This window comes from Pan paniscus, chromosome 23 (assembly GCF_029289425.2).
Source record: "Pan paniscus chromosome 23, NHGRI_mPanPan1-v2.0_pri, whole genome shotgun sequence".
Lineage (NCBI taxonomy): Eukaryota > Metazoa > Chordata > Mammalia > Primates > Hominidae > Pan > Pan paniscus.
Genome location: NC_085927.1, coordinates 47867985 through 47890030, shown reverse-complemented (window position 1 = coordinate 47890030; position 22046 = coordinate 47867985). Strand labels below are relative to the sequence as shown.

The following is a 22046-nucleotide window of genomic DNA, read 5'->3' as shown; positions in this document are numbered from 1 at the left end:
TTGCCTTGGCGAGGCTCTGTGGGCACTGGTGATTGGTCCTGGAGTTCCCAGCAGCTGGGCCTGCCTGTCGCCCCATCTGGTCCTACAGAACCAGCCCTACCCCAGAGGGACTGGGTAACCAGGCTTGAACCCCGCTGCAACCTCTAGACTCTGGGATCCGGGGCCAGGGAAATTCCAGGCCTGGCTCTACCAGAGCCTAGCGGGCCGCCCTGGACAAGTGCCTTCTCTCTGTAGGTCTCAGAGTCCTCATCTGTAAAATGGGAGAGATAAGCCATGCCCCGTCCACCTGAAAAGGCTGGCGAAGAAAGACAGGCAACTAGGGAGGACAGCTCTGTGCAAAATCTCGAGATTTTGTCCACTTCCTTTTTTTTTTTCTTTTCTTTTTTCTTTCTTTTCTTTTTAGACAGGGTCTCACTCTGGGGCCCAGGCTGGAGTGCGGTATCATGATCACAACTCACTGCAGCCCCAACCTCCTGGGCTCAAAGATGGCTCACAGATGGCTGCTTTGATGTTTACAGGGAGATGTTGCCTCATAGGTTGGGAGGTCATGAATTATGTCATGCTCCGTGTGGGGGACATGAATTATGGACGGCAGTAAGGGATTCCAGAGGCAGCTCACCAGTGGCCCACGGAGCCCTTCTCAGCTTGGCCTCCCCGCCTCCCACCGTGGCCACCCCTCCTGCCCCTGCAGGCCTTCATAACTGCGCATCCAGGCAGCTTCCTTGCTGAAGCACCCTCTCTGCAGAACTCCTGCTCATTCCTCAAGACCCAGCTCGACTGTCCGTCCTCTGTGACACGTCCTGATTCCAGGCAGCATGAGGGGCGTCCGCCACCCCACATTGGTTCCTACAGCACACTGTGTCAGTGTGGCATCATCCATCCATGTCCCCAATCAGGGTGTGGACAGGGCCTATGCCTCAAGCATCCTGGTTTCCCTGCCCCATGCCCAGTGTTGGGCCTAAGGAATAGCAGAGCTCAGTGGACTATGTGCCTGACTGTGGGCAGAGACCCCGGTCTCTCCTGGGCACACTCAGCCTCAAGGCAGCAGCTCGGCTCCTGACTGATGGATTCAGGGGCAGGTGATGGGTGTGAAGCAGTTTCCCCTGTCAGATACCCGCTGTGCATTTTTGGGAGGACCGTAACAGTGGAACTCCAGAGCTCTCCTGGGAAGATGGCTGTGGTGGAAGGTGAGAGGACACTGGCCAGTTAGAAAATGGATAAAAGCAGGCCAGGTGTGGTGCAGTGGTTCACATCTGTAACCCCGGCACTTTGGGAGGCCAAGGTGGGAGAATTGCTTGAGATCAGGAGTTCAAGACCAGCCTGGGCAACAGAGTGAGACCCTGTCTCTACAAAAAAATTAAAAATTAGCTGGGTGTGGTGGCTTGTGCCTAGGCTTCCAGCTATTTGGAAGGCTGAAGTGGGAGGATCACTTAAGCCCAGGAGGTTGAGGCTGCAGTGAGCCAAGATCGCGCCATTGTACTCCAACCTGGGCCACGGAGCAAGACCCTGTCTCAAAAAAAAAGTAAAAGAAAAGAAAAGAAACTGGACAAAATCTCCAGACTTCAGACCAAAACGGAGGCCAAGACAGAGGGGACTAGAATGCTGGGGAGGGGACTACGGATGTGTTTGGAAGGAAAAATTGTCATGGCCGATGACTAGCCATAGGGGATGAAGGGGATGGATGAGTCAAAAATGACTCCGAAGCTTCATGCCTGAGTCACTGGAGAACAGTGGGGCCGTTGATGGGGCAGGGAAGCGGGGAGGGGTTGGTCTGGGGGCAGCATGGTGACGCGGGTTTGAGACATGGACTCACAGCACTTTCAGGCTGGAAGCAACCTTCGGAGGTCACCAGGGTCACACGTGAGGAAGTGGAAGCTGAGTGAGGAGCTGCCACTCAGCCGGGACACCTGTGACATCAGGCGCCTGGGACAGGGTGTTGGTGCTGGTGGGGACCTGGACAGCGGCACAGGGTGTGAAGTCCATGCCTGCCCAGGTCCTGCACTGGGCTCTGGGGACCTGGTGGTGAATCAGACCCAGTCCCCACACTTAGGGGCTCACTGTTCCATGGAGGAGACAGACATGACTGTAATTACTACCTGGGCTAAGAGGGTGGTGTGGTGAGGACTCAGAGGGCCAAGCCTACCTTGTGGGGGGACGTGGGTAGGAGAAGTAGCCAAGGAACGAGGGCATCCCTGTTGTCAGAAGTAGGCTCCTCCGTGCCAAGAACATCTCATTTAATCCTTGCAACCATCCTGTAAGCTCTGTGGTATTACTGTCCGCATTTTACAGATGAGTTTGAAAAAGATGAAGCAGATTGTCCAGGGCCCTGCAGATGGAATGACGCCCAAACTCTCGCTCTTAACCCCTGCGTCTTGGAAGAGGTGTGCTGGAGCTGAGGCCTGACAGAGTAGTAGGAGTTTCCCAAGGGACAAGGAGGGAGGGGGCGACACCGACACTTGCCAAGACCCGTCTTTCCATTGGCAGGGTCTGAAGTGCTGGTGGTCTGTAGCCTGCTTCCTTACCTCTTGCCCAGGGCCTCTCACAGCTCTTCCGGCCCTCGTCCTGTCCCAGGGCCCCTCATTTCACAGACCCTGCCTTTCCCACCCCCTACTGGTGACAGCCGACTGATCTGATGGATTTGTCCAGCAACTGAGCTGGGGGTGGGGTGGGAGAGGGCCTGTTCCTAATCCCCGGGGAACCACTGACCACGCTCCCCAGGCCTTCCCAGCACAACCCTGCCCCCACCCACACCTCCCCACTGCGTGACCTCTTCTTATCCGGGGAGCGACTCTGCAAAGCAAGTCATCCCAGAGAAGTGAGGATGTGCCTGAATCACCCAGTGCATAAGCAGCTCAGACCCACAGGCCTGGGGTCTCAGACCATGGCGGTCCCCTGAGCTTGGACAAACCACAGAGTACTTTTCTGTCCTCGGGCTCCGGTTTGCAGGGCACCATGGGAATGATCGGGGAGAAGGAGGGTTGAGCACTAGCAGTCTTGGGCAAATACAGTTTATAACCCAGGGTGTGGCAGTGTGCTGGAGTCAGCGCACACTGGCTCCCGAGAGCCAACTGTGAAAGTCTCTGGAATCGAAGCCAGTTGATATTACCTTGGAAGCTTTGAGCCTGCCCTGATGGGACTTTTTACACTATGAAAATTGGCAGTCTACCTCTGTGTCTCCCGCCTCCACAAACAGAGCTGGTTGTGAAGCATATTTACCAGCACATGACTGTCCAGAGGGCCCGACTCCTGGCTCCCCAGGGGGCTTGTGGGTTCTCTCAAGCTCCCAGCCCTATCTGGGGATCTTCGGGGAGTCGTTCTTGCTCAAAATCCATTGATATCTCCCACTTGCCACCAGTGAAAGTCCAAACTCCTCCCCTGGGTTTTCCATCCCCAGCATCAGGCCCAGGCAATCTTCCCAGCTGCATCTTGACTGTTTCCTTGGTGCCCCCATGCTTGAGCCAAACAAGAACAGATGATGCTTGCCAAAAAGGCCCTTGCTTCCTTAGTTTCCTGCTGCTGCAACAGCCGCACCTTTGCTCATGCTATTCCCTTTTCCCAAAATGCCTTTCCCCTAACTCTGCCTCTTGAAATCATCTCCAGCCTGCAAGGCTCATTCACAATTGGTGTTCAGTCAATGTTTCTTGGCTGAATGGGAGGGAGCGTGGACGAAGGTTCCACAACCAGGACTGACCTGGTGGTGCCTTGGTGAAGGCCAAGACCCTGGGAAACCCTGCATCCAATCCTCTGCCTCAGGACAGAGACACCCCGAAATCCCCTGCCTTCCCTAGCTTGCTTGCAGTCTCCCAGATAATGGGGTGTTAATGGAGGACAGACTGGTCACTGCTTCACAGGTAGCAAAAACAGAAACCAACTTGAACCATCCAGGTTACCTGGAAACCAATCCCTTCATTCTGTGGTCAGTCTCAAACTCCTCTGCATCCTTCAAAACCCATCCCAGGTGCTGCCTCCATTGAGAGGTCTTGCCCAGTCAGAAGTCCTCCATTACCCCCTTGCCCCTGTGCCCTGCACACACTGATCATTGCACTCATGGCACAGGGTAGTGCTTATCTGTCTGTCCATCACCCCACTAGACCATAGCCAGAGGAGACAGAGCCTTATTTAAGGCTTTATCCTCAGGCTGGTGCCCAACAAGCTTAGGAGGTGCTTGTTGAACTAACTTGAAATGACTCCATCACTGTCAGCCAAGTCATCCTCCACTATCCTTGGGCCTCAGTTTTCCCCTCTGGATAAGCCAGACTTAGACGGGATCATTTCCAAAGACATTCTGCATCTCCTATTCTGGGATTCTGTGATATGCCCCACTCCTTATCCATCTCTAATCTTCAAGTCTCCTTCCCTAAGCTGCAAGCCTTCCAGTGGGTGACGCCCCTTCCTCAGCTGCCTTCACCAACACCACCTCACCCTGCAGACCACAGCAGTCTCTCCTCAGACCCCTGAACTCCCTTTTTTAGGGTGCTCTCTTCTCTCAGACTGTGGACTCCTCTGAAACCCTTTCAGAGGCCTCTCCTGCCCACTCCAGGCCTGGCTCACCAGCCAAGTGCACAGTCAGCACCCATAAGTGCCCATCAATGAGCTGTGATGGAGTGGCCGGGGCTTGTGGGGCCTTTGGAGAGCTGGCAGAGTTCCTGTTCAGACAGGCCTGGGAGCTGCCTGCCTATCACAGTGCGGGTGGAGGGTCCCCTCTAGCCCCCAGGACAAACAGCCACATCCCATTCTCTGCCTATTTCACTCAGACCTTCAGAGGGTGTGTGTGCAGGAGTGGGACAGGCTGCTGCTGCCCCTTCCTCCCCATCCCACAGAGGGACACAGTGGCTATGTGGCCGCTGTCCTCTCCCCAATTTCTGCTTTCTTCTCTATCTCCCAAGCACACCCAGAGACAGATGCACGTGCACACACATAGGCACACACATACACACATTCATGCACACACGTATGCAGACACATACATGCACACACATGCGCACACACACATGCACACACACGTATGCACACGCACACACACATACACGCACACACAGATGCATGCACAGGCACAGAGGGTCATGAGCCCCCGTATCAGTCACCCTGCACTGACATTTGGAGCACAGGGAGTTGTCCATGTGCCATCCAGGTGTGTTGACCCCAGGGAAGACCATGTGGGGCTGTGAGAAGGGGCTCCCAATCCCTTATCAGTCTTGAAACCCCCCACCCTAAAGCATCGCCGTGCAGCAGGAAAGCAGCCCACGCATCCTCCGATCCTGGCTCTGTGTCTCTGTCTAAATAACCCAGGTCCCCACTGTTCTCATGTGGTGACCTCCTCCATCTCTAGCGCAGTCTCTCTCTCTCACGCACACAAGGTAGTCAGGGAACACACAGAACAAGCTGCGGGATGTCAAAAGGGGCGGTCAGTGTGCCAGGACATCCCAGAAAGCTCCAGGGAGCAGGGACTTTCGGTGATGCAGATACGATGGCTTACAACCCTGACTGTGGCGCCTCCTTCCCTAAGGGCTAGCTGGATGATCTTTAGCAAAATCCTAACCTCTCTATAGCTCAGTTTTCCTCCCTAGGATACAGCGGTGGGTAACAGCGCCACCTTGTAAGGTGGTTATGATTAAATGCATTTGATGTCCACCACACTGTGGCATGCAGTAAGGGCTCAATAAACATTGGCTGCTGCTGTTATAAGTGTGGAGGGGGGTGTCCAGTGTCCTTGCCTATGAGCCCGCGCTGTGCTGGGTGCTGGGGAACACACCGAGGAGTTCATGAGGATGGGGAGGAGCAGACAGGGAGCCGGCTGCTCACAGGCCTGGGGTGGCGGAGGCGGGGGAATGTGTGTGTGCACACGTGCATATGAGCATTTGTTTCTGGGCATGCTGCAGGAGTAAATGAGGATTGTTGGGGGCCAGGCCCTGATGGAGGAGGATCAGGAGCTGTGACAGGCCCCACATGAGGCCAGATGTGGTCTCAGAACAGCACGGTGAGAGGAGGGAGTTCCGGGCAGAAGGAATGGCCTGGGCAAAGGTGTGGACAGTGAACTGTGGCCAAGGAGGACACGCTGCGGAAGCCACCAGCTTCAGGACCACCCCCACTGAGCAGAGGACAGAGACCTCCTTGAGCTGCTCTTGACCCCCGCCCCACATGGGTGACACGCCTCCATTTCACGCCTCTACACCTTGGTCCATGCAACCCCTCCCACAGTCACATCCTGTGAGAAGAACACGAACTCAGCGTGCTTTCCTAGAACTACAGGTGCCCCTCACCCAGCATGGGAGCACTCTGAGGCCTGCAGGTAGGAGGAACTCAATAGAGACTAGTTGATGAATGAATGAACGAATGAATGGACCACGTGTATCCCCCTATACGCTAACGAGTCACCTGAGGACTGGCGTCATCCCGCACCCTATGCCATCTCGCACCCCACGACACACCGCACAGTCCCCAGGGACAGGGACGCACATCCCGCAGGCCATCACCATCCAGTGAGCCTCGCCACCCGGGCCACATGGAAAGCCGCTGTCTCTCCATGCACGCCCCTCCCCGTCCATCCACCCACCCACACACACTTTCCCTCTTGCCTGGGGCAGCTGGGAGGGGGAGCTGGGGCAAGGCAGGGCCAGAGGAGCCTCAGAGGCAGCCGGGGTAGGAGACTGGGGGAGGCTGGGAAAGTCCGGGCTGTCTCTTCTGGGGGGCGGTGGGCGGTGTGGTGGGGCGCTCGCAGGGATGGGGGGAGGGAGGAGGGTCGCCAGCCCAGTACAGCTGCGTCCCCTCCCCAGCAGCCTGCCTGGGCACAGAAAGACCTCTTTGTTCTCCGCCTTTAAAGGGTAAGAGAAACACTTATGCATGGCAAATTAGCCCAAAAATGTATTTCTCTAAAACACCCAATTGTCTCACCAGGCCTGCAGCTGCAGGGAAGTTCCAGGGAGCCGGGGGAGGGGGCGGCTTTGGGGTGACCCTGGGGGACAGAGAGAGGCGGTGGGGAAAGAGGGGCCATCCCGCCTTCCCTCCTCCGCTCTCAGAATCTCACAGTTGCAGAAGGGCACAGCTGGGGAGGGCCCTGGGATCATGAAGACCAGCCCCTGGTGTTATAGAGGGGAAACTGAGACCCAGAGAGATGGTCTGCCTGGTCTCAGGTCGCACAGCAGAGTGAGTGCTGGCTGCTGGCAGAGAAAGGGCTGCGTCCTGGGTCTGCTGGCCTCTTTCATCTGTTCTCACTTGTCCATGCTTGGGTCAAGCAAGCCAGCTACCCTGGGCAGGAGGGAAAGAGAGGGAAACTGAGTGTTCTGCTCAGAAGCTGCCTATTCAGGGCTTCAGTGCTCAGGAGGATGGACAAGGCACCAACCAAGCCTCCCCCCAACCTGGTGCCCGCCTACCAGGCATCTGAAGGTCAGCCTTCTGGGGCAGTGGGGGATCCAGGCAGGGGCACCTGAGGGGAGTCCTCCACCAAAACCTTCTCCGAAGAGCAGGCAGCAGAGTCCGTCTTATTCAGCAAACTGAAACCCAAGTGCACGAGGGGAAGATTCCAGGGCCCTCTGAGGAGCACATTCTCCGGTTGACTTCTAGATTCAGAGTCATTGATTTCAGAGCATCTGTTGAGCGCTCCTGAGTCCATCCCATGTAGAAGACAGGAGGGAGAAGAGACGGCCCCAGCCCTGGGGAGGATGTCAACTTGGTGAAGTGAGTTTCATACATAGGAAACACCATGCTGGCCATGAAAAGTGCCCAAAAGAGGGTGCAGATTGAGTGCCCTGGATCCTGTGTTCAGCTCGGGTGAGACCATCAGCAACCTGGGCTCAGTTTGTGCATCTGTACAATGGGGTGATGATATCCACCCAGCAGGACTGTCAGGAGAAGTCAGCGGGAGGAGATGCTGAAAGAGCCTAGGCCATGGGCCAGTGCGTAGGAGGGTCTCAGCACTGTGTATTCCAGCCCCCAGAGAAGTCTGGAAATGAGAGAGATGGGAGAAGGGCGTGGGCAGGCAAACGAGGGGGACGATCAGGGAAAGTGTGAATGTTGGGACTGTGAGTGTGAATGTGTGTTTGTGATCGTATCTTTGAGTACGTGTGTGTATATGAATCAGTGTGTGCACATGTGTATCTGTGAGTTGTGGGCATGTGTATGCATGTGTATTGTGATTGTGTATGACTGTGCGTGTGTGTGTGTACGTTGTGATTGTATGTATAATTGCATGTGTGTATGTGCATGTGTGCTGTGATTGCGAGTGCATCTGTGTGTGTTTGTGTGTTGTGGGAGTACATGAGTGCCTGTGTGTGTGTGTGAGCAAGTGAGTGCACATGTGTCACCGTGAAGGGACCATATTTGGGAAAATCTCTTGGGAGGGAGACTGAGCTAAGCCCTGAAATGGTCAAATATATGAACAGGCCAAGCTGCCTAGGGAATGTCCTCTTGAGTGGCTGGAGGGACCAGGACACCAGGAGACAGAAGGGACCTCCAAGAGGCCCGGAAACGCCAAGAAAGGAGAAACCTGCTGTGGGGTGGAGGCCTCGGCTCCACCTGGCTTCCCTGACATTCCAGGCATCCCTGGTGCAAGGTGGCACCAATGGTTGAGCCAGCCCCTGGGGTGAAGCAAGACCCTCCCCTCCACTACTAAGAATCTCCATGACTTCCTCTTCCCTCCGTGGACTCCTCTGCGTGGTCCACAGCACCCTGCACGACCCCTCCAGGGTACTGCCTACACTGTAGGAGCAGGCAGAGTCTCTGAGCCACTCTGCCCAGTCCTCTCCCACTGCCAGCCTCCTTGGTTCCCTGCACTTCGGCCAGACCAAATCACACTCTCAAATCATGCCCTCAGATGCACCACCTTCCCTTGACCCTCCACACCTGCATGGATTGCACCCCCACCTCCCAGACCTGGTCTGCCTGGGGCATTCTCAGTCACCACCAAGTGTCCGTCCTTCCCATGTTTGTCCCTGCCCCTACCCTCCTGCACCCCCATAATGTCTTGTGCCCCCACAAACATCTGTTACAGTCCTCTCAGCATGCTGTAGCTTACAAAACCGTGATCCCTAAGACTGAAAACCAAGGAAAACTTGTCAAAGAATTCTCTCTATAAAAGTCACCAGGAATTGAAAGCAGGGACTCAAACAGATAATGTGACCACACGTATTCATAGCAGCATCATTCGTAATAGCCCAAAGTAGAAACAACCCAAATGTCCATCAATAAATGAATAAACAAAATGTGCTATATCCATATAATTAATTATTCAGCCATAAAAAGAAAATTCTGACACACGCCACAACATAGATGAAACTTGAAGACATTATGCTAAGTGAAATAAACTAGAAATAAAAGAACAAATATTATATGATTCCATTTTTCTGAGGTCCCCAGAGTAGTCAAAATCATAGAGACAGGGCCAGGCGCTGTAGCTCATGCCTGTAATCCCAGCACTTTGGGAGGCCAAGGTGGATGGATCACCTGAGGTCAGGAGTTCGAGACCAGCCTGACCAACATGGTGAAACCCCCGTCTCTACTAAAAATACAAAAAATTAACCGGGCATGGTGGCAGGCACCTGTAATTCCAGCTACTCGGGAGGCTGAGGCAGGAGAATCGCTGGAACCCAGGAGGAGGAGGTTGCAGTGAGCTGAGATCATGCCATTGCACTCCAGCCTGGGCAACACAGTGAGAATCCGTATCAAAAAAAAAAAAAAATTAGCCAGGCGTGGTGGTGCGCACCTGTAATCCCAGCTTCTCGGGAGGCTGAGGCAGGGGAATCACTTGAACCCGGGAGGCAGAGGTTGCAGTGAGCCAAGATTGTGCCACTGCACTCCAGACTGGGTGACAGAGCCAGACTCCATCCCAAAAAGAAAAAAAAACAAAAATCATAGAGACAGAAGGTAGAATGGGGATCTCCAGGGGCTGGAGCTAAGGGAGTTAGTGTTTAATGGGCATACAGTTTCAGTTCGGGAAGATGAAAAAGTTCTGTGGATGGATAGTGGTAATGGATGCACCACAATATGAATGCCACAAAACTGTACACTCAATAATATAGTTAATATGGGAAATTTTAGGCTACATATATTTTACCACACACGCAAACTTATTGGAAAAAAAAAAGGCACGAGTCCCTTACAGTTTGATGAGGAAGACCTTTTCATAGATTTTAAGAAACAGTTTTCAGGCCTTGTAGCCTGTTGATAACAGAAGACAAGCAGACATCACTGACGTCCTTCAAGCAGATGCTGGATCTCTTCTCCCCAGTGTCCCAGCGCCACGTGTAGGTGAGATGGGTGCACAGTGACGTGTGCTGATAAACAAATGCCTTCTATGACTAGGTCCCCTGACAGACCCCACTGCCGTCTGGGAAAACCACTCTGGAGGCACCCTCCTCCCAGTCCCTATCACAGCCCAGGAGTCTTCAGAGACGGCTGGGACACCCCAAGGGGAACACAAAATAACCCAGTGGAGCACAGAAGGAGAATCTCAATGCTTATTTCTGTTTCTTTGTTTGTTTTTTTGTCTGTTTGTTTCTTCAGAGACAGAGTCTTGTTCTTGTTGCCCAGGCTGGAGTGCAATGGCACGATCTCGGCTCACTGCAACCTCCGCACCCTGGGTTCAAGCGATCCCCCTGCCTCAGCCTCCCGAGTAGCTGGGATTACAGGTGCCCACCATGCCCGGCTAATTTCTTGTATTTTTAGTAGAGACAGGGTTTCGCTATGTTGGCCAGGCTGGTCTTGAACTCCTGGCCTTAAGTGATTCTCCTGCCTCAGCCTCCCAAAGTGCTGGGATTACAGGCATGAGCCACCTCATCTGGCCCACTTATTTCTTTTTTTATTTTTACTCTCATTATTTTAAAACTTCTACTTTGTGCATGTTGAGCATAGTAAAACATGTATATAACTTAGAAATAAATAAACAGATAATGCCTTGAGATCTTACTTAGGAACTAAATAGATTCTTTTCTTTCTTTCTTTCTTTTTTCTTTTTTTTTTTTTTTTGAGACGCGTTTCACTCTTGTTGCCCAGGCTGGAGTGCAGTGACGCAATCTCGGGTCACTGCAACCTCTGCCTCCTGGGTTCAAGCAATTCTCCTGCCTCAGCCTTCTGAGCACCTGGGATTACAGGCATGTGGCACCACACCCAGCTAATTTTGTATTTTTAGTAGAGACAGGGTTTCACCATGTTGGTCAGGCTGGTCTCGAACTCCTGACCTCAGGTGATTCGCCCGCCTCGGCCTCCCAAAGTTCTGGGATTACAGGTGTGAGCCACCATGCTCAGCCAGATTCTTAGAAATTATGTGAGATATACTCCGCTATCCAAAACTCAGGACCCAAATATATTTAATAATAGCTTCAATACTCAAATGCATCTGATTCATACTATCCAAACTCAGGAGGCAAATGAATTTTTTTTTTTTTGAGACAGTATCCCTCTGTCACCCAGGCTGGAGTGCAGTGGCACAATCTCAGCTCAATGCAACCTCCACACCCCGGGTTCAAGTGATCCTCCTGCCTCAGCCTCCTGAGTAGCTGGGATTACAGGCGTCCACCACCAAGCCTGGCTAATTTTTGTATTTTTAGTAGAGATGGGATTTCACCATGTTGGCCAGGCTGATCTCGAACGCCTGACCTCAAGTGATCTGCCCGCCTTGGGCCCCAAAGTACTGGGATTACAGGTGTGAGATGCCGCGCCCGGCCCCAAATAGATTTTTCAAATGAGGAATATCTGTCCATATTCTGGGACTCCGTGCCCCACATTTTTAGTGAGAAGGATGCATAATCAACAAGGTTGGCCAGGTGCAGTGGCTCACGCCTGTAATCCCAGTACTTTGGGAGGCTGAGGCAGGAGGATCACTTAAGCCCAGGAGTTTGAGACCACCCTGGCCAACATGGTGAAACCCCACCTCTATTAAAAATATAAAAATTAACTGGGCATGGTGGCGCGTGCCTGTAATCCCAGCTACTTGAGAGGCTAAGGTGAGAGCATCACCTGAGCCTGGGAGGTCGAGGCTGCAGACAGCCGTGATCGCGTCACTGTACTCCAGCCTGGGCTCAAAAAAGAAAAAGGTCAGAAACAGCTGCTTAGATCATTGGAGTACTGAAGTCTTGTGGCCTCCTTTAACAGATGGGAGAAATTAGATTCTGTCATTCTCACTTCACCCCCAAGAGACAGATGCTATTACCCACCAGAGTTTTTCTTATCAAACCACAAGGAAGAGCTTGGCAAAGGCAGCCCCATGGCCAAGTTCCCTCTCTACCAACAAGTTCTGGGCCACCCTCACCAACCTCAACACATATGCACCGTCCCTGGCCAATTCCTCCTCACCTATAAGCCTTGGTTCAAGGTCAGCAACTCCAGGAAGCCTTTCCTGGTGCCTTCCCCAGCCAGGCACTCCCTCAGCCTGGGCCTTCCCTTGCTGGCTGTCTTCCCCTCAGAAGCAGTGTGCACCCCAGGAAAGGTCCACGTGGGACTCTCCTCTGTGCCCTGGATGCTTTGCTGAGGGCCTGGTACACAGTAGAGGCCCAGCCAGTGGCCGTGAGCAAAGGGACAGGAGTAACCACAAAAGAGCCTCACACCAGGCAGCACACACAAGTGTGGGACTGGGAGGCAGCTCAGATCCCTCCTAGCCCTGATACCCAATCATGACCCTGATTGCAAGTAAGTGAATGTGCAGCTGACCCTGGATGGTTACAGCACAGAAGAACCAAGAAAACCGTGGCAACGAGAGGGGGTGGAGGTGGAGGGGAAAAGGTGGCAGGAAACCTTCTGATCCCACCCGACTTCTTTGTGTTTTGGTGGTTTTTTTTTAGACAGTCTCACTCTATTGCCCAGGCTAGAGTGCAGTGGCATGATTATAGCTCACTGCAGTCTTGATCCCCTGGGCTCAAGCAAGCCTCCCACCTCAGCCTCCCAAGTAGCTGGGACTACAGGTGTGCATCACCACACTTAGCTAAATTTTCTTTTAATTTTTAGTAGAGGCTGGGCACGGTGGCTTATGCCTGTAATCCCAGCACTTTGGGAGGCCGAGGCCGGCAGGACCAGGAGTTTGAGACCAGCCTGGCTAATGTGGTGAAACGCTGTCCCTACTAAAAATACAAAAAAAAAAAAAAAATTAGCCAGGTGTGGTGGTGCACACCTGTAATCCCAGCTACTCAGGAAGCTGAAGGAGGAGAATTGCTTGAAACCGGGAGGAGGAGGTTGCAGTGAGCCGAGGTTGCACCACTGCTCTCCAGCCTGAGAGACAATATGAGACTCCATCTAAAAAAATTTTTTTAAATATGTATATATATGTGTGTGTGTGTGTGTGTGTGTGTGTGTGTGTGTGTGTATTTAGCAGAGACAAGGTCTCGCTGTGTTGCCCAGGCTGATCTCGAACTCCTGGACTCAAGCAATCCTCCCACCTCAGTCTTCCAAAGTGCCGGGATTATAGGTATGAGCCACCATGCCCGGCCCACCTGGACCTGGACTTCTGTTTTTTTTGTTGTTGTTTTTTCTTTTTTTTTAGACAGAGTTTTGCTCTTGTTGCCCAGGCTGGAGTGCAATAGCACAATCTCGGCTCACCGCAACCTCTGCCTCCTGGGTTCAAGTGATTCTTCTGCCTCAGCCTCCCGAGTAGCTGGGATTACAGGCATGCGCCGCCAAGCCCCACTAATTTTGTATTTTTAGTAGAGATGGGGTTTCACCATGTTGGTCAGGCTGGTCTCGAACTCCTAACCTCAGGTGATCCACCTGCCTCCATCTCCCAAAGTGCTGGGAGAGTACAGGCGTAAGCCACCATGCCCAGCCCCACTAGACTTCTTAAAAGGCCAGGGAAGACATGGACTGCTGTGGGCCCCGCCCACGTGAGGAGGGAATGCCACCTTCTTCCAGACAACGGCCTGATTTTCCTGGTGCCCCCCCACCATGTCCGCCCTCCCTCTCTCTGCCTTGGGCAGATCTATTTCCTGGGCAGATTCCTGTGAACCGGGCCATTTTCAGGGCGTGCTTGGGGGATCAGGGAGGGTAGGTGTGATCCACGGGGTCATGACCACATCTGTCACCTGAGGGGTTCACTCCCCAACCACCCCCAAGGAGGTCCTTGTGAGGCCACGGACTGCTCCAGGGTGGGCTGCTCCTGGGGTGTCTCCAGCTGCTGGGCAGTAGTCACGGGCTCTCAGCTGATGGTTGCCCAGGGCACAGATGCCAGTCATGTGGGGATGGCCAGGACCCTTGGGGAATGTCAAGCCCGGGGGCTGAAGAAGCAGCACCAGCAGCTTAGGAATGGGGGATGTGGAGGGTGTCATCTTACCCCTACTCTGACCCCGCCCACAGCCACACTGTGCCCCAAACATGTGTCAAGTCCCCATCACTCCAACACAGACACCCACACACATGCACACCTTCCCAGTCCACCGACACACAGCCACGTGCACAGGGAAAGGCCCGGGTGCCCCCACACCTCCTTCTCTCCTGGTCCAACCTCTTCCACCCCCTCCCTCCACCGCTCACTCTTCTCCACATTAGCCATGTTTCCCAGCCCCAAAGCATCCCCAGGATCTTCTGGAAATCCTGAGGCCAATGGCCTGGTTCTCCCTGGAGACGGGGGGATTTCATGTGTCCGAGCCATCCTGGCCCTCCAGAGGCCAATCTCTTCCCTGAATCTGACCCCAGCCTCCCCAGCTCTCCCGCACCACACACTGGCCTCCTCCCATGGGCTGCCTGGAGAGAGGACACCCTCCTGCATCTGGCCTCATCTCCCCACTGCTGAACCTACCGGCACATCCTGGTGCTGCCTGCTCTGGTGATAACTTCCAGAGACTGGGGTCTACCATAGAAAACTTTGGTGGACTCTCAGCAGGGAGAAGATGCAAAAACTGCACATTCAGGAGTCAGCCCAGCCTGGGCCACCTCACAGTCAAAACACAGCCTCAGATGGAGTCCTGACCCCAGCCCAGCCCCAGATGGAGCCATGACACTAGTTAGAGATTGTCCATCAGAATTCGGTGATAGCCTGAGGCCTTGACCCCACCCTAAGCCTGAGGCCTGACCCTGACCCTGACCCCTCCTTCAGCTTGATTCTAAATCTAAAATGACACTTATGAGCCTTGATCTTGGTCACAAACTGGACCCTGATCCTGAAACCAAAAATGAATATTTACTCTGCAGACCCCAGAGTGAACCATTATCCTAAGTCCAGAATGAACGCTTACCCTATCTCTGACTCTGTCTATAAACTGAGCCCTGTTCCAAATCCTACATAGCCCTGATCCTAACCCTACACTGAACCCTTAACCTGGCTCAAGCCGAAGCCCTGATCTTGACTTCAGACTGAGCCTTCGCCCTCTCCCAGAATGAACGAAAGTTCACAGATGAGCCCTGGTTTCGATCACAGCCTGAGCCCTTGCCCTGGCTATAGCCTGAGTCCCCACTCTAAGCCAATCCTCTCAGCAAACTCTGCCCTCCGTCATATAAGGGATGGTCCCCACTGGTTTCCCAGGACAGAAATTCCTAGCTGAAGCCCAGGAGGATCTGGATAACGTTCCACCTTATGGCCACGTTATAGGGCCCACATTATAGCCTCTGTTATGTGGCAGGAGGGCAGGGACAATCATGCCCATTTTACAAGTGAGGAAACCAATTCTCAGGGAGGCTTAACTTGTTCCATATGGTTCCAATGAGTAGAACTGGAACCAAAGGGTAGAAGCTGCAGGGAGACAGAGTTCAGAAAGAACTTCCCAAACGCCTGGGCTGGGCAAGGACAGAGCAAGCCATGTGAGGAGTGAGCTCCATGTCACTGGAGCTGTGCCAGCGGGGGCGGGTGACTTCTTGGCTGGTGCTACAGAGAGACCTACAGGAAGTTGCAGGGAGAGGCCACAGCCTCAGAGGGCCCCTCCAGCCCTGAGATGCTGACGGGACTGCATGACCCATTCAGGTGCTCTGAGCTCTTCCCTACAACCTGGACATAGCCCTAGATACAGCCCAGACTGCCAGATCTGGAAGGACCCTACAGCCCATTACCTGAAGAGGGAGACACCCACAGGCCCAGAGATGGCGAACAACTTGGGAGCCCTTGGCAGAACCAGGTGGTACCAGGGCCCACCTTCCCCTACTGAGGTTCTTTTTCAGCTCCTGCCCCCGCATCTGGACCAGGCCCAGCTGGGAGACAGACCCCCAAGAACCAAGCTGACATTAAGCATGATCACTCTGGGGGCAGTTCAGGGTTTTCTGTCCTAGTGTGAGCCCCCTATTCCACCCGAGGCTCAGACGCACAGACCCAGGACTAGGAAGGGCACGTCATCATTTCCAAAACCCCCAGAGGAGCCTTTCTTCCCCAGCACACCAGTTTTGCAGCCTTTGGGCACCCAGACCTAGAGAGGCTGCCTTGGGTGGCACAGCAAGGCCAGGGCACATGAGGATGCAGACCCCAGACCCTGGCACGTGCCCCGCTCAGGCACGGCCCCACAGCTGCCTCAGGAGGGCTGGAGAGTGGTGGGGGGACCTGGTGCCAGGCAGCAGAGGCTGGGGTGGGGGGCTGGCTGGCCCCTTGCGCTGCCCCCCGGCACCCCGGCCTGGCTCCATCTCTCCCGGCCGCCCAGCTGCCGGCACATCCGCCCAGGCCCAGACATCAATCCACACCAGGCCCTTGCTCTGCTCTTTCTTTTCTGCCCTCCTCTTCCCTCCCCAGCTTGTATCTTTTTTTTTTCCTTCTCTCTCTCTCTCTATTCCAACATGTCATTACAGTAGAAACAAAAAGCGCGGGGACAATGCGGGCATTGACGGCGGCCCCCTCCCGCCCCCTCCCCCCGCGGTGCGTGCCAGCACTCTTTCCACCCGCCCAGGGCTGGAACCGCTGCCAAAGGAGCCCTGCTCATAAACAAGAGGAACCAGATAAACCAGGAACACAATAGAGGGATTTGTTGCACTTAGAATGGTGGGAACAATGTCAACGTCGCGCGCAGCTGCTTCTAAGCCCCCACCCCACCAAGTCCTGCCAAGCAGCCCCCTCGCCCCTAAGCCCCTCTGATTTATGAAAGGTCAGAGGGCATCATGGCTAAAGGGCCCCTTCCTCACATCCCTCGTTAACCCTTCGGACACAATGGTCCCTTCTCTGGGAGGTGGCGGATGGGGGCAATGTGTCAAGCGCAGCACTTCCTGGAGCATCCCAGGGACGGCTGGTGGAGGTACAGAGGGAGGAGCAGGCTCCCAAATGCCTTTGGGCTGGGGCTTTGTCCAGAGTAATGCCTCATTGGAGGAGGCCTTCTGAAGTGACCCCCAAGGGTGTGGTCAGAGCCCACTTTGGGTCTACATGATGATGACCCCAGGCTTTGGCCCAGCTGTGCCTTTCAGGACAAAACAGATTCGCTGATGCCCCAGTGGGTGCTGAGTCCCTGGCCAGACACAGGGGGTGTAAGGCTGAGCAAGACATAACCCCTAATGTGAAGGGAACATAGAGGATGAGTATGTAGGAGCCTAGGGCAGTGGGCCTGACACTGCTGGTGTGGGCTAGAGAGTAGGGAAGACCATCGGGGGAGAGTTCCAGGAGGGGTGGATGCTTGAGCAGAGGAGGCCACACAAGCAAAAGCACAATGGGCAGTACCAGCAGAGGCCGAGACTCAGATGCGCCCCCACCGCCACTTATGAGACCTGGGGTCCTTTCCCACTGCTCCATCAGTAAAACGAGGATAATAATAATACCTATCTCACAGAAACTTGGGAAGTTAAGTAAACAAACAAAAATAAGGTACTTAGAACACAGCCTGGCACATGGTTAAGGTTAGACAGGTGTGGCTGCTGTTGGTGGTGGTGGTGTTGCTATCATGGATTCTCACAACTCCCCTGTCTTTCTATCATGGCCCCCACAGAGGGGGCAGCTGAGGCTGGGACACCTCTCAGGTCACATAGCTGCATTTACAGAGCCGGGATTCCAACCCAGGGCTCCTAACTCCAAATCCAGGAACCTTTCCTGCCTATTCAACTGCTTTGGATGGGGGACCCAAAAGCAGAAATCTGGGATTGAGGGAGAGAGGAGTGCTCAAGGAGCTATTCCAGAGTTGATCCCAAAACAGGTCTCAGCCTGTCTTCCTTCCCCCAGATCACATCGAGTCCAGTTAGTTCCTTCAGGTTCAAGCTCAAACTAGACGAAGGAAGACACATGGGAAAGTCTCCTGTTCACCCACCTCTCACCTCTGCCGAGCAGGGGCTCCTGACAACACCCTGAGCCTGTCTGCTCCCCACAAACCATCCCCACCACCTCAGCTGGAGCCTCAGGCCCCTTCCATGGGCACCAACTCTTTCTCCAATAGAAGTTTGACGTTCATAGTAATCACTAACACTCCAGTGCTTGAGGAAATCCTGTCAGCTCTACCTTCAAAGCACACCAAGAATATCCAATCTCACTTCTATTCAACACTGTATTAGAAGTCCTAGCCAGAGGCCGGGTGCAGTGGCTCATGCCTGTAATCCTAGCACTTTGGGAGGCTGAGGCGGGTGGATCTCAAGGTCAGGAGTTTGAGACCAGCCTGATCAACATGGTGAAACCTCGTCTCTATTAAAAATACAAAAATTAGCCGAGCGTGGTGGCGGACACCTGTAATCCCAGCTACTTGGGAAGCTGAGGTGGGAGAATGGCGTGAACCCAGGAGGCAGAGCTCGCAGTTAGCCGAGATCGCGCCACTGCACTCCAGCCTGGGCGACAGAGCAAGACTCCAACTCAAAAAAAAAAAAAAACACAAAAATACAAATACAGGTGTGAGCCAGGCCCAGTGGCTCACACCTGTAACCCCAGCACTTTGGGAGGCCGAGGCAGATAGATCACAAGGTCAAGAGATTGAGACCATCCTGGCCAACATGGTGAAACCCCATCTCCAATAAAAATACAAAAATTAGCTGGGCATGGTCCTGTAGTCCCAGCTACTTGGGAGGCTGAGGCAGAAGAATCACTTGAACCCGGGAGGCAGTGGTTGCAGTGAGCTGAGATCGTGCCACACTGAGTCTCCGTCCCAAAAAAAAAAAAAAATTAGCCGGGCGTGGTGGTGGGCGCCTGTAATCCCAGCTACTCAGGAGGCTGAGGCAGGATAATCACTTGAACCCAGGAGGCAGAAGTTGTGATGAGCCAAGATAGCACCACTGCACTCCAGCCTAGGCAAAAAGAGGGAGACTCTGTCTCAAAAAATAAAAATAAAAAAAATAAGTCCTAGACAGAGCAATAAGGCAAGAAAATGAAATAAAAGGCATACAGAGTGGAAAGGAAGAAGCAATACTGTCTTTATTCACAAACAACATAATCATCTATATAGAAAATCCTAAGTAATCTACAAAAAATCTATTATACATGAGTTTAGCAAGGTTGCAAGATAGAAGGTGAATACAAGTCAATTATATTTCTTTTTTCTTTTTTTTTTTTGAGACAGAGTTTCACTCTTGTTGCCCAGGCTGGAGTGCAATGGCGCAATATCTGTCTACAGCAACCTCCACCTCCCAGGTTCAAGCCATTCTCCAGCCTCAGCCTCCCGAGTAGCTGGGATTACAGGCATGCGCCATAATGCCCAGCTAATTTTGTATTTTTAGTAGAGACGGGGTTTCTCCATGTTGGTCAGGCTGGTCTTGAACTCCCAACCTCAGGTGATCCGCCTGCCTCAGCCTCCCAAAGTGCTGGGATTACAGGCGTAAGCCACCGCGCCTGGCCACAAGTCAATTATATTTCTATATGCAAGCAACAAACAACTAGAAATTACTTTTTAAAATATTTAAAACCACATCACAAAACATGAAATTTTTAGGGATAACTTGGGGATAAATTTGTATTATAAATATGTCAGAATGAAACTGAAGAATGTGGAGAGAGAATGAGGTGACCTAAATAACTTTGTGTAATGGTGTTTTTACTAGATACTGTACAGCTAAAAACAAAAAGAACTATACACAAACACTGTATGCTAGCTAGTAAATTTGTTTTTGACAAGGGTATAAGTTAGGAATTCTGAGACCATTTTACATGTACACAGAGTTTGAACAGATAGGTAAATATGCTATAGACAATGATAGCAAGATTTCTCTCTGCTTAAGAAAGAAGTCACAACTGACCGGGCGTAGTGGCTCACGCCTGTGATCCCAGCACTCTGGGAGGCCAAGGCGGGTGGATCACCTGAGGTCAGGAGTTCGAGATCAGCCTGGCCAACATGATGAAACCCCGCCTCTACTAAAAATACAAAAATTAGCCAGGCATGGTGGCATGTGCCTGTAATCCCAGCTACTCAGGAAGCTGAGGCAGTAGAATCACTTGAAACCGGGAGGCAGAGGTTGCAGTGAACCAAGATCATGCCACTGCACTCCAGCCTGGACGACAGTGAGAATCTATATGAAAAAAAGAAAAAGAAAGAAAGAAAAGAAAGAAAAGAAAGGAAGGGAAGGAAGGGAAGGAAGTCATAACTAAGCAATGAGGGAGTGCTAGAGTAAGTTCTGTGGGGCAAGAGGTGCAGCTTCATTTCCATCTCCTTGAGTGAGAACTGGACTTAGTGACTCACTTCTGATGGATAGAATATGAAGATAGCTGTTTTTACAGTGGAGCAGACACCATCTTAACTCAGAGGTCTGGCTGACATCACCATGAATAAGACATATCAATATCATGTACGCCCTGCAATGACGTGATGACAGGGCAATCACCTCTGTGGTGTTCTTCCCCAAAATCCACACCCTCATTTGAAAAAACACCAGAAAAAAACAAGTTGAGGGACATGCTACAAAATGCCTGACTTGTACGCTTCAAAAATGTCAAGGTCATGAAACATAGGAAGGAGAATAGAGAAACTGTCAACAGTTAGGGGGAGACCTGGGAGATATGGTGAGTAAATGTAACGTGGGATTCCGGCTTGGATCCTGGAACAACGACAACAACAACAACAACAATGACATTAATGGAAAAACTGAGGAAATCTGAATAAAGACTGTACTTCTGTTATAGTATTTTACCAATGTTAATTTCTCAGTAAGTGTATCATAGTTATGTAAAATCTTAACATAGAGGAAGCTGGGTAAAGGATATACGGGAATTTTTTGTACTGCTTTGGCAACGCTTCTGTAAATCTAAAATTATTTCAAACTAAAAAGTAAAAACAGGCCAGGTGCGGTGGCTTACACCTGTAGACCCAGCACTTTGGGAGGCCAAGGCAGGAGGATCACTTGAGGCCAGGAGTTCGAGACCAGCCTGGCCAATATGGCAAAACCCTCTCTCTACTAAAAATACAAAAATTAGCTGGGCATGGGGGTGGGTATCTGTAATACGAGCTACTGGGGAGGCTGAGGCACAAGAATCGCTTGAACCCAGGAGGTGGAGGTTGCAGTGAGCCAACATTGTGCCACTGCACTCCAGCCTAGGCGACAGAGCAAGACTCTGTCTCAAAAAAAAAAAAAAAAAGTATAAAAATATAAAATACTTAGGGATAAATTTAACAAAATATGTGAAGACCTCTACATGAAACTTATAAAATATTACTGATTGCTTGGTGCTTTATTATGCTGAAAAAAGAAATAAAATTTTAAATAAATAAATGTTGCCGAAAGAAATTAAGGAAGACATAAATAAATGCAGAGCTATGCCACATTCATGGATAAAAAAAACTAAACATTGCTGAGATATCAATTCTCCCCACATTGTCCTATAGATTTAATTCAATCCCAGTAAAGAAAAAAAAAATGCCAGCAAGCTTTTTTTGAAGAAATTAACAAGCTGATTTTGAAATTTATATGGAAACACAAAGGATCCAGACTAGTACAGGAATTTTGAAAAGAAGAACAGAATTGGAGGACTTGTACTACTTGATCTCAAGATTTACAAGCCTATAATAATCAAGTCAGTGTAGCATTGACATAAAGGCATACATCAGTGGAAAAATAGAAAGCCCAAGAATAGACCCACACATGTGGTCAATTGATTTTCAACTAAGGTGTAAGAGACAAGTCAATAGGGAAAGAACAGTCTTTTCAATAAATAGCACTCAAACAATTGAATAAGCAAGTGTAAAAAAAAAAAGAACCATAACCTTTATCTGACAACATATTTTTAAAAACTAACTCGAAACAGATCACAAGGCTGGGTGCCGTGGCTC

The 22046-nt window shown here is 51.9% G+C and overlaps 1 protein-coding gene across 7 annotated transcripts in view; it reads right to left on the bottom strand.

Annotated features, from left to right (window-relative positions):
* POLR2F (RNA polymerase II, I and III subunit F) overlaps positions 1-22046 on the bottom strand; it is an 87936-nt gene that overhangs the window by 10095 nt on the left and 55795 nt on the right. For 3 of the 7 annotated variants that reach the window (XR_010111790.1, XR_004668553.3, XR_010111789.1), the window contains 2 exons: positions 7371-7649; positions 6835-7245 (listed from right to left, as the gene is read on the bottom strand). The exons of 3 other annotated variants lie outside the window; for them this stretch is intronic. The gene's annotated coding sequence lies outside the window, so the exon portion shown is untranslated. Of the gene's footprint in view, positions 1-6834; positions 7246-7370; positions 7940-22046 lie in introns of those variants that run through there. One more of the 7 variants, XR_010111791.1, reaches the window with a different exon arrangement.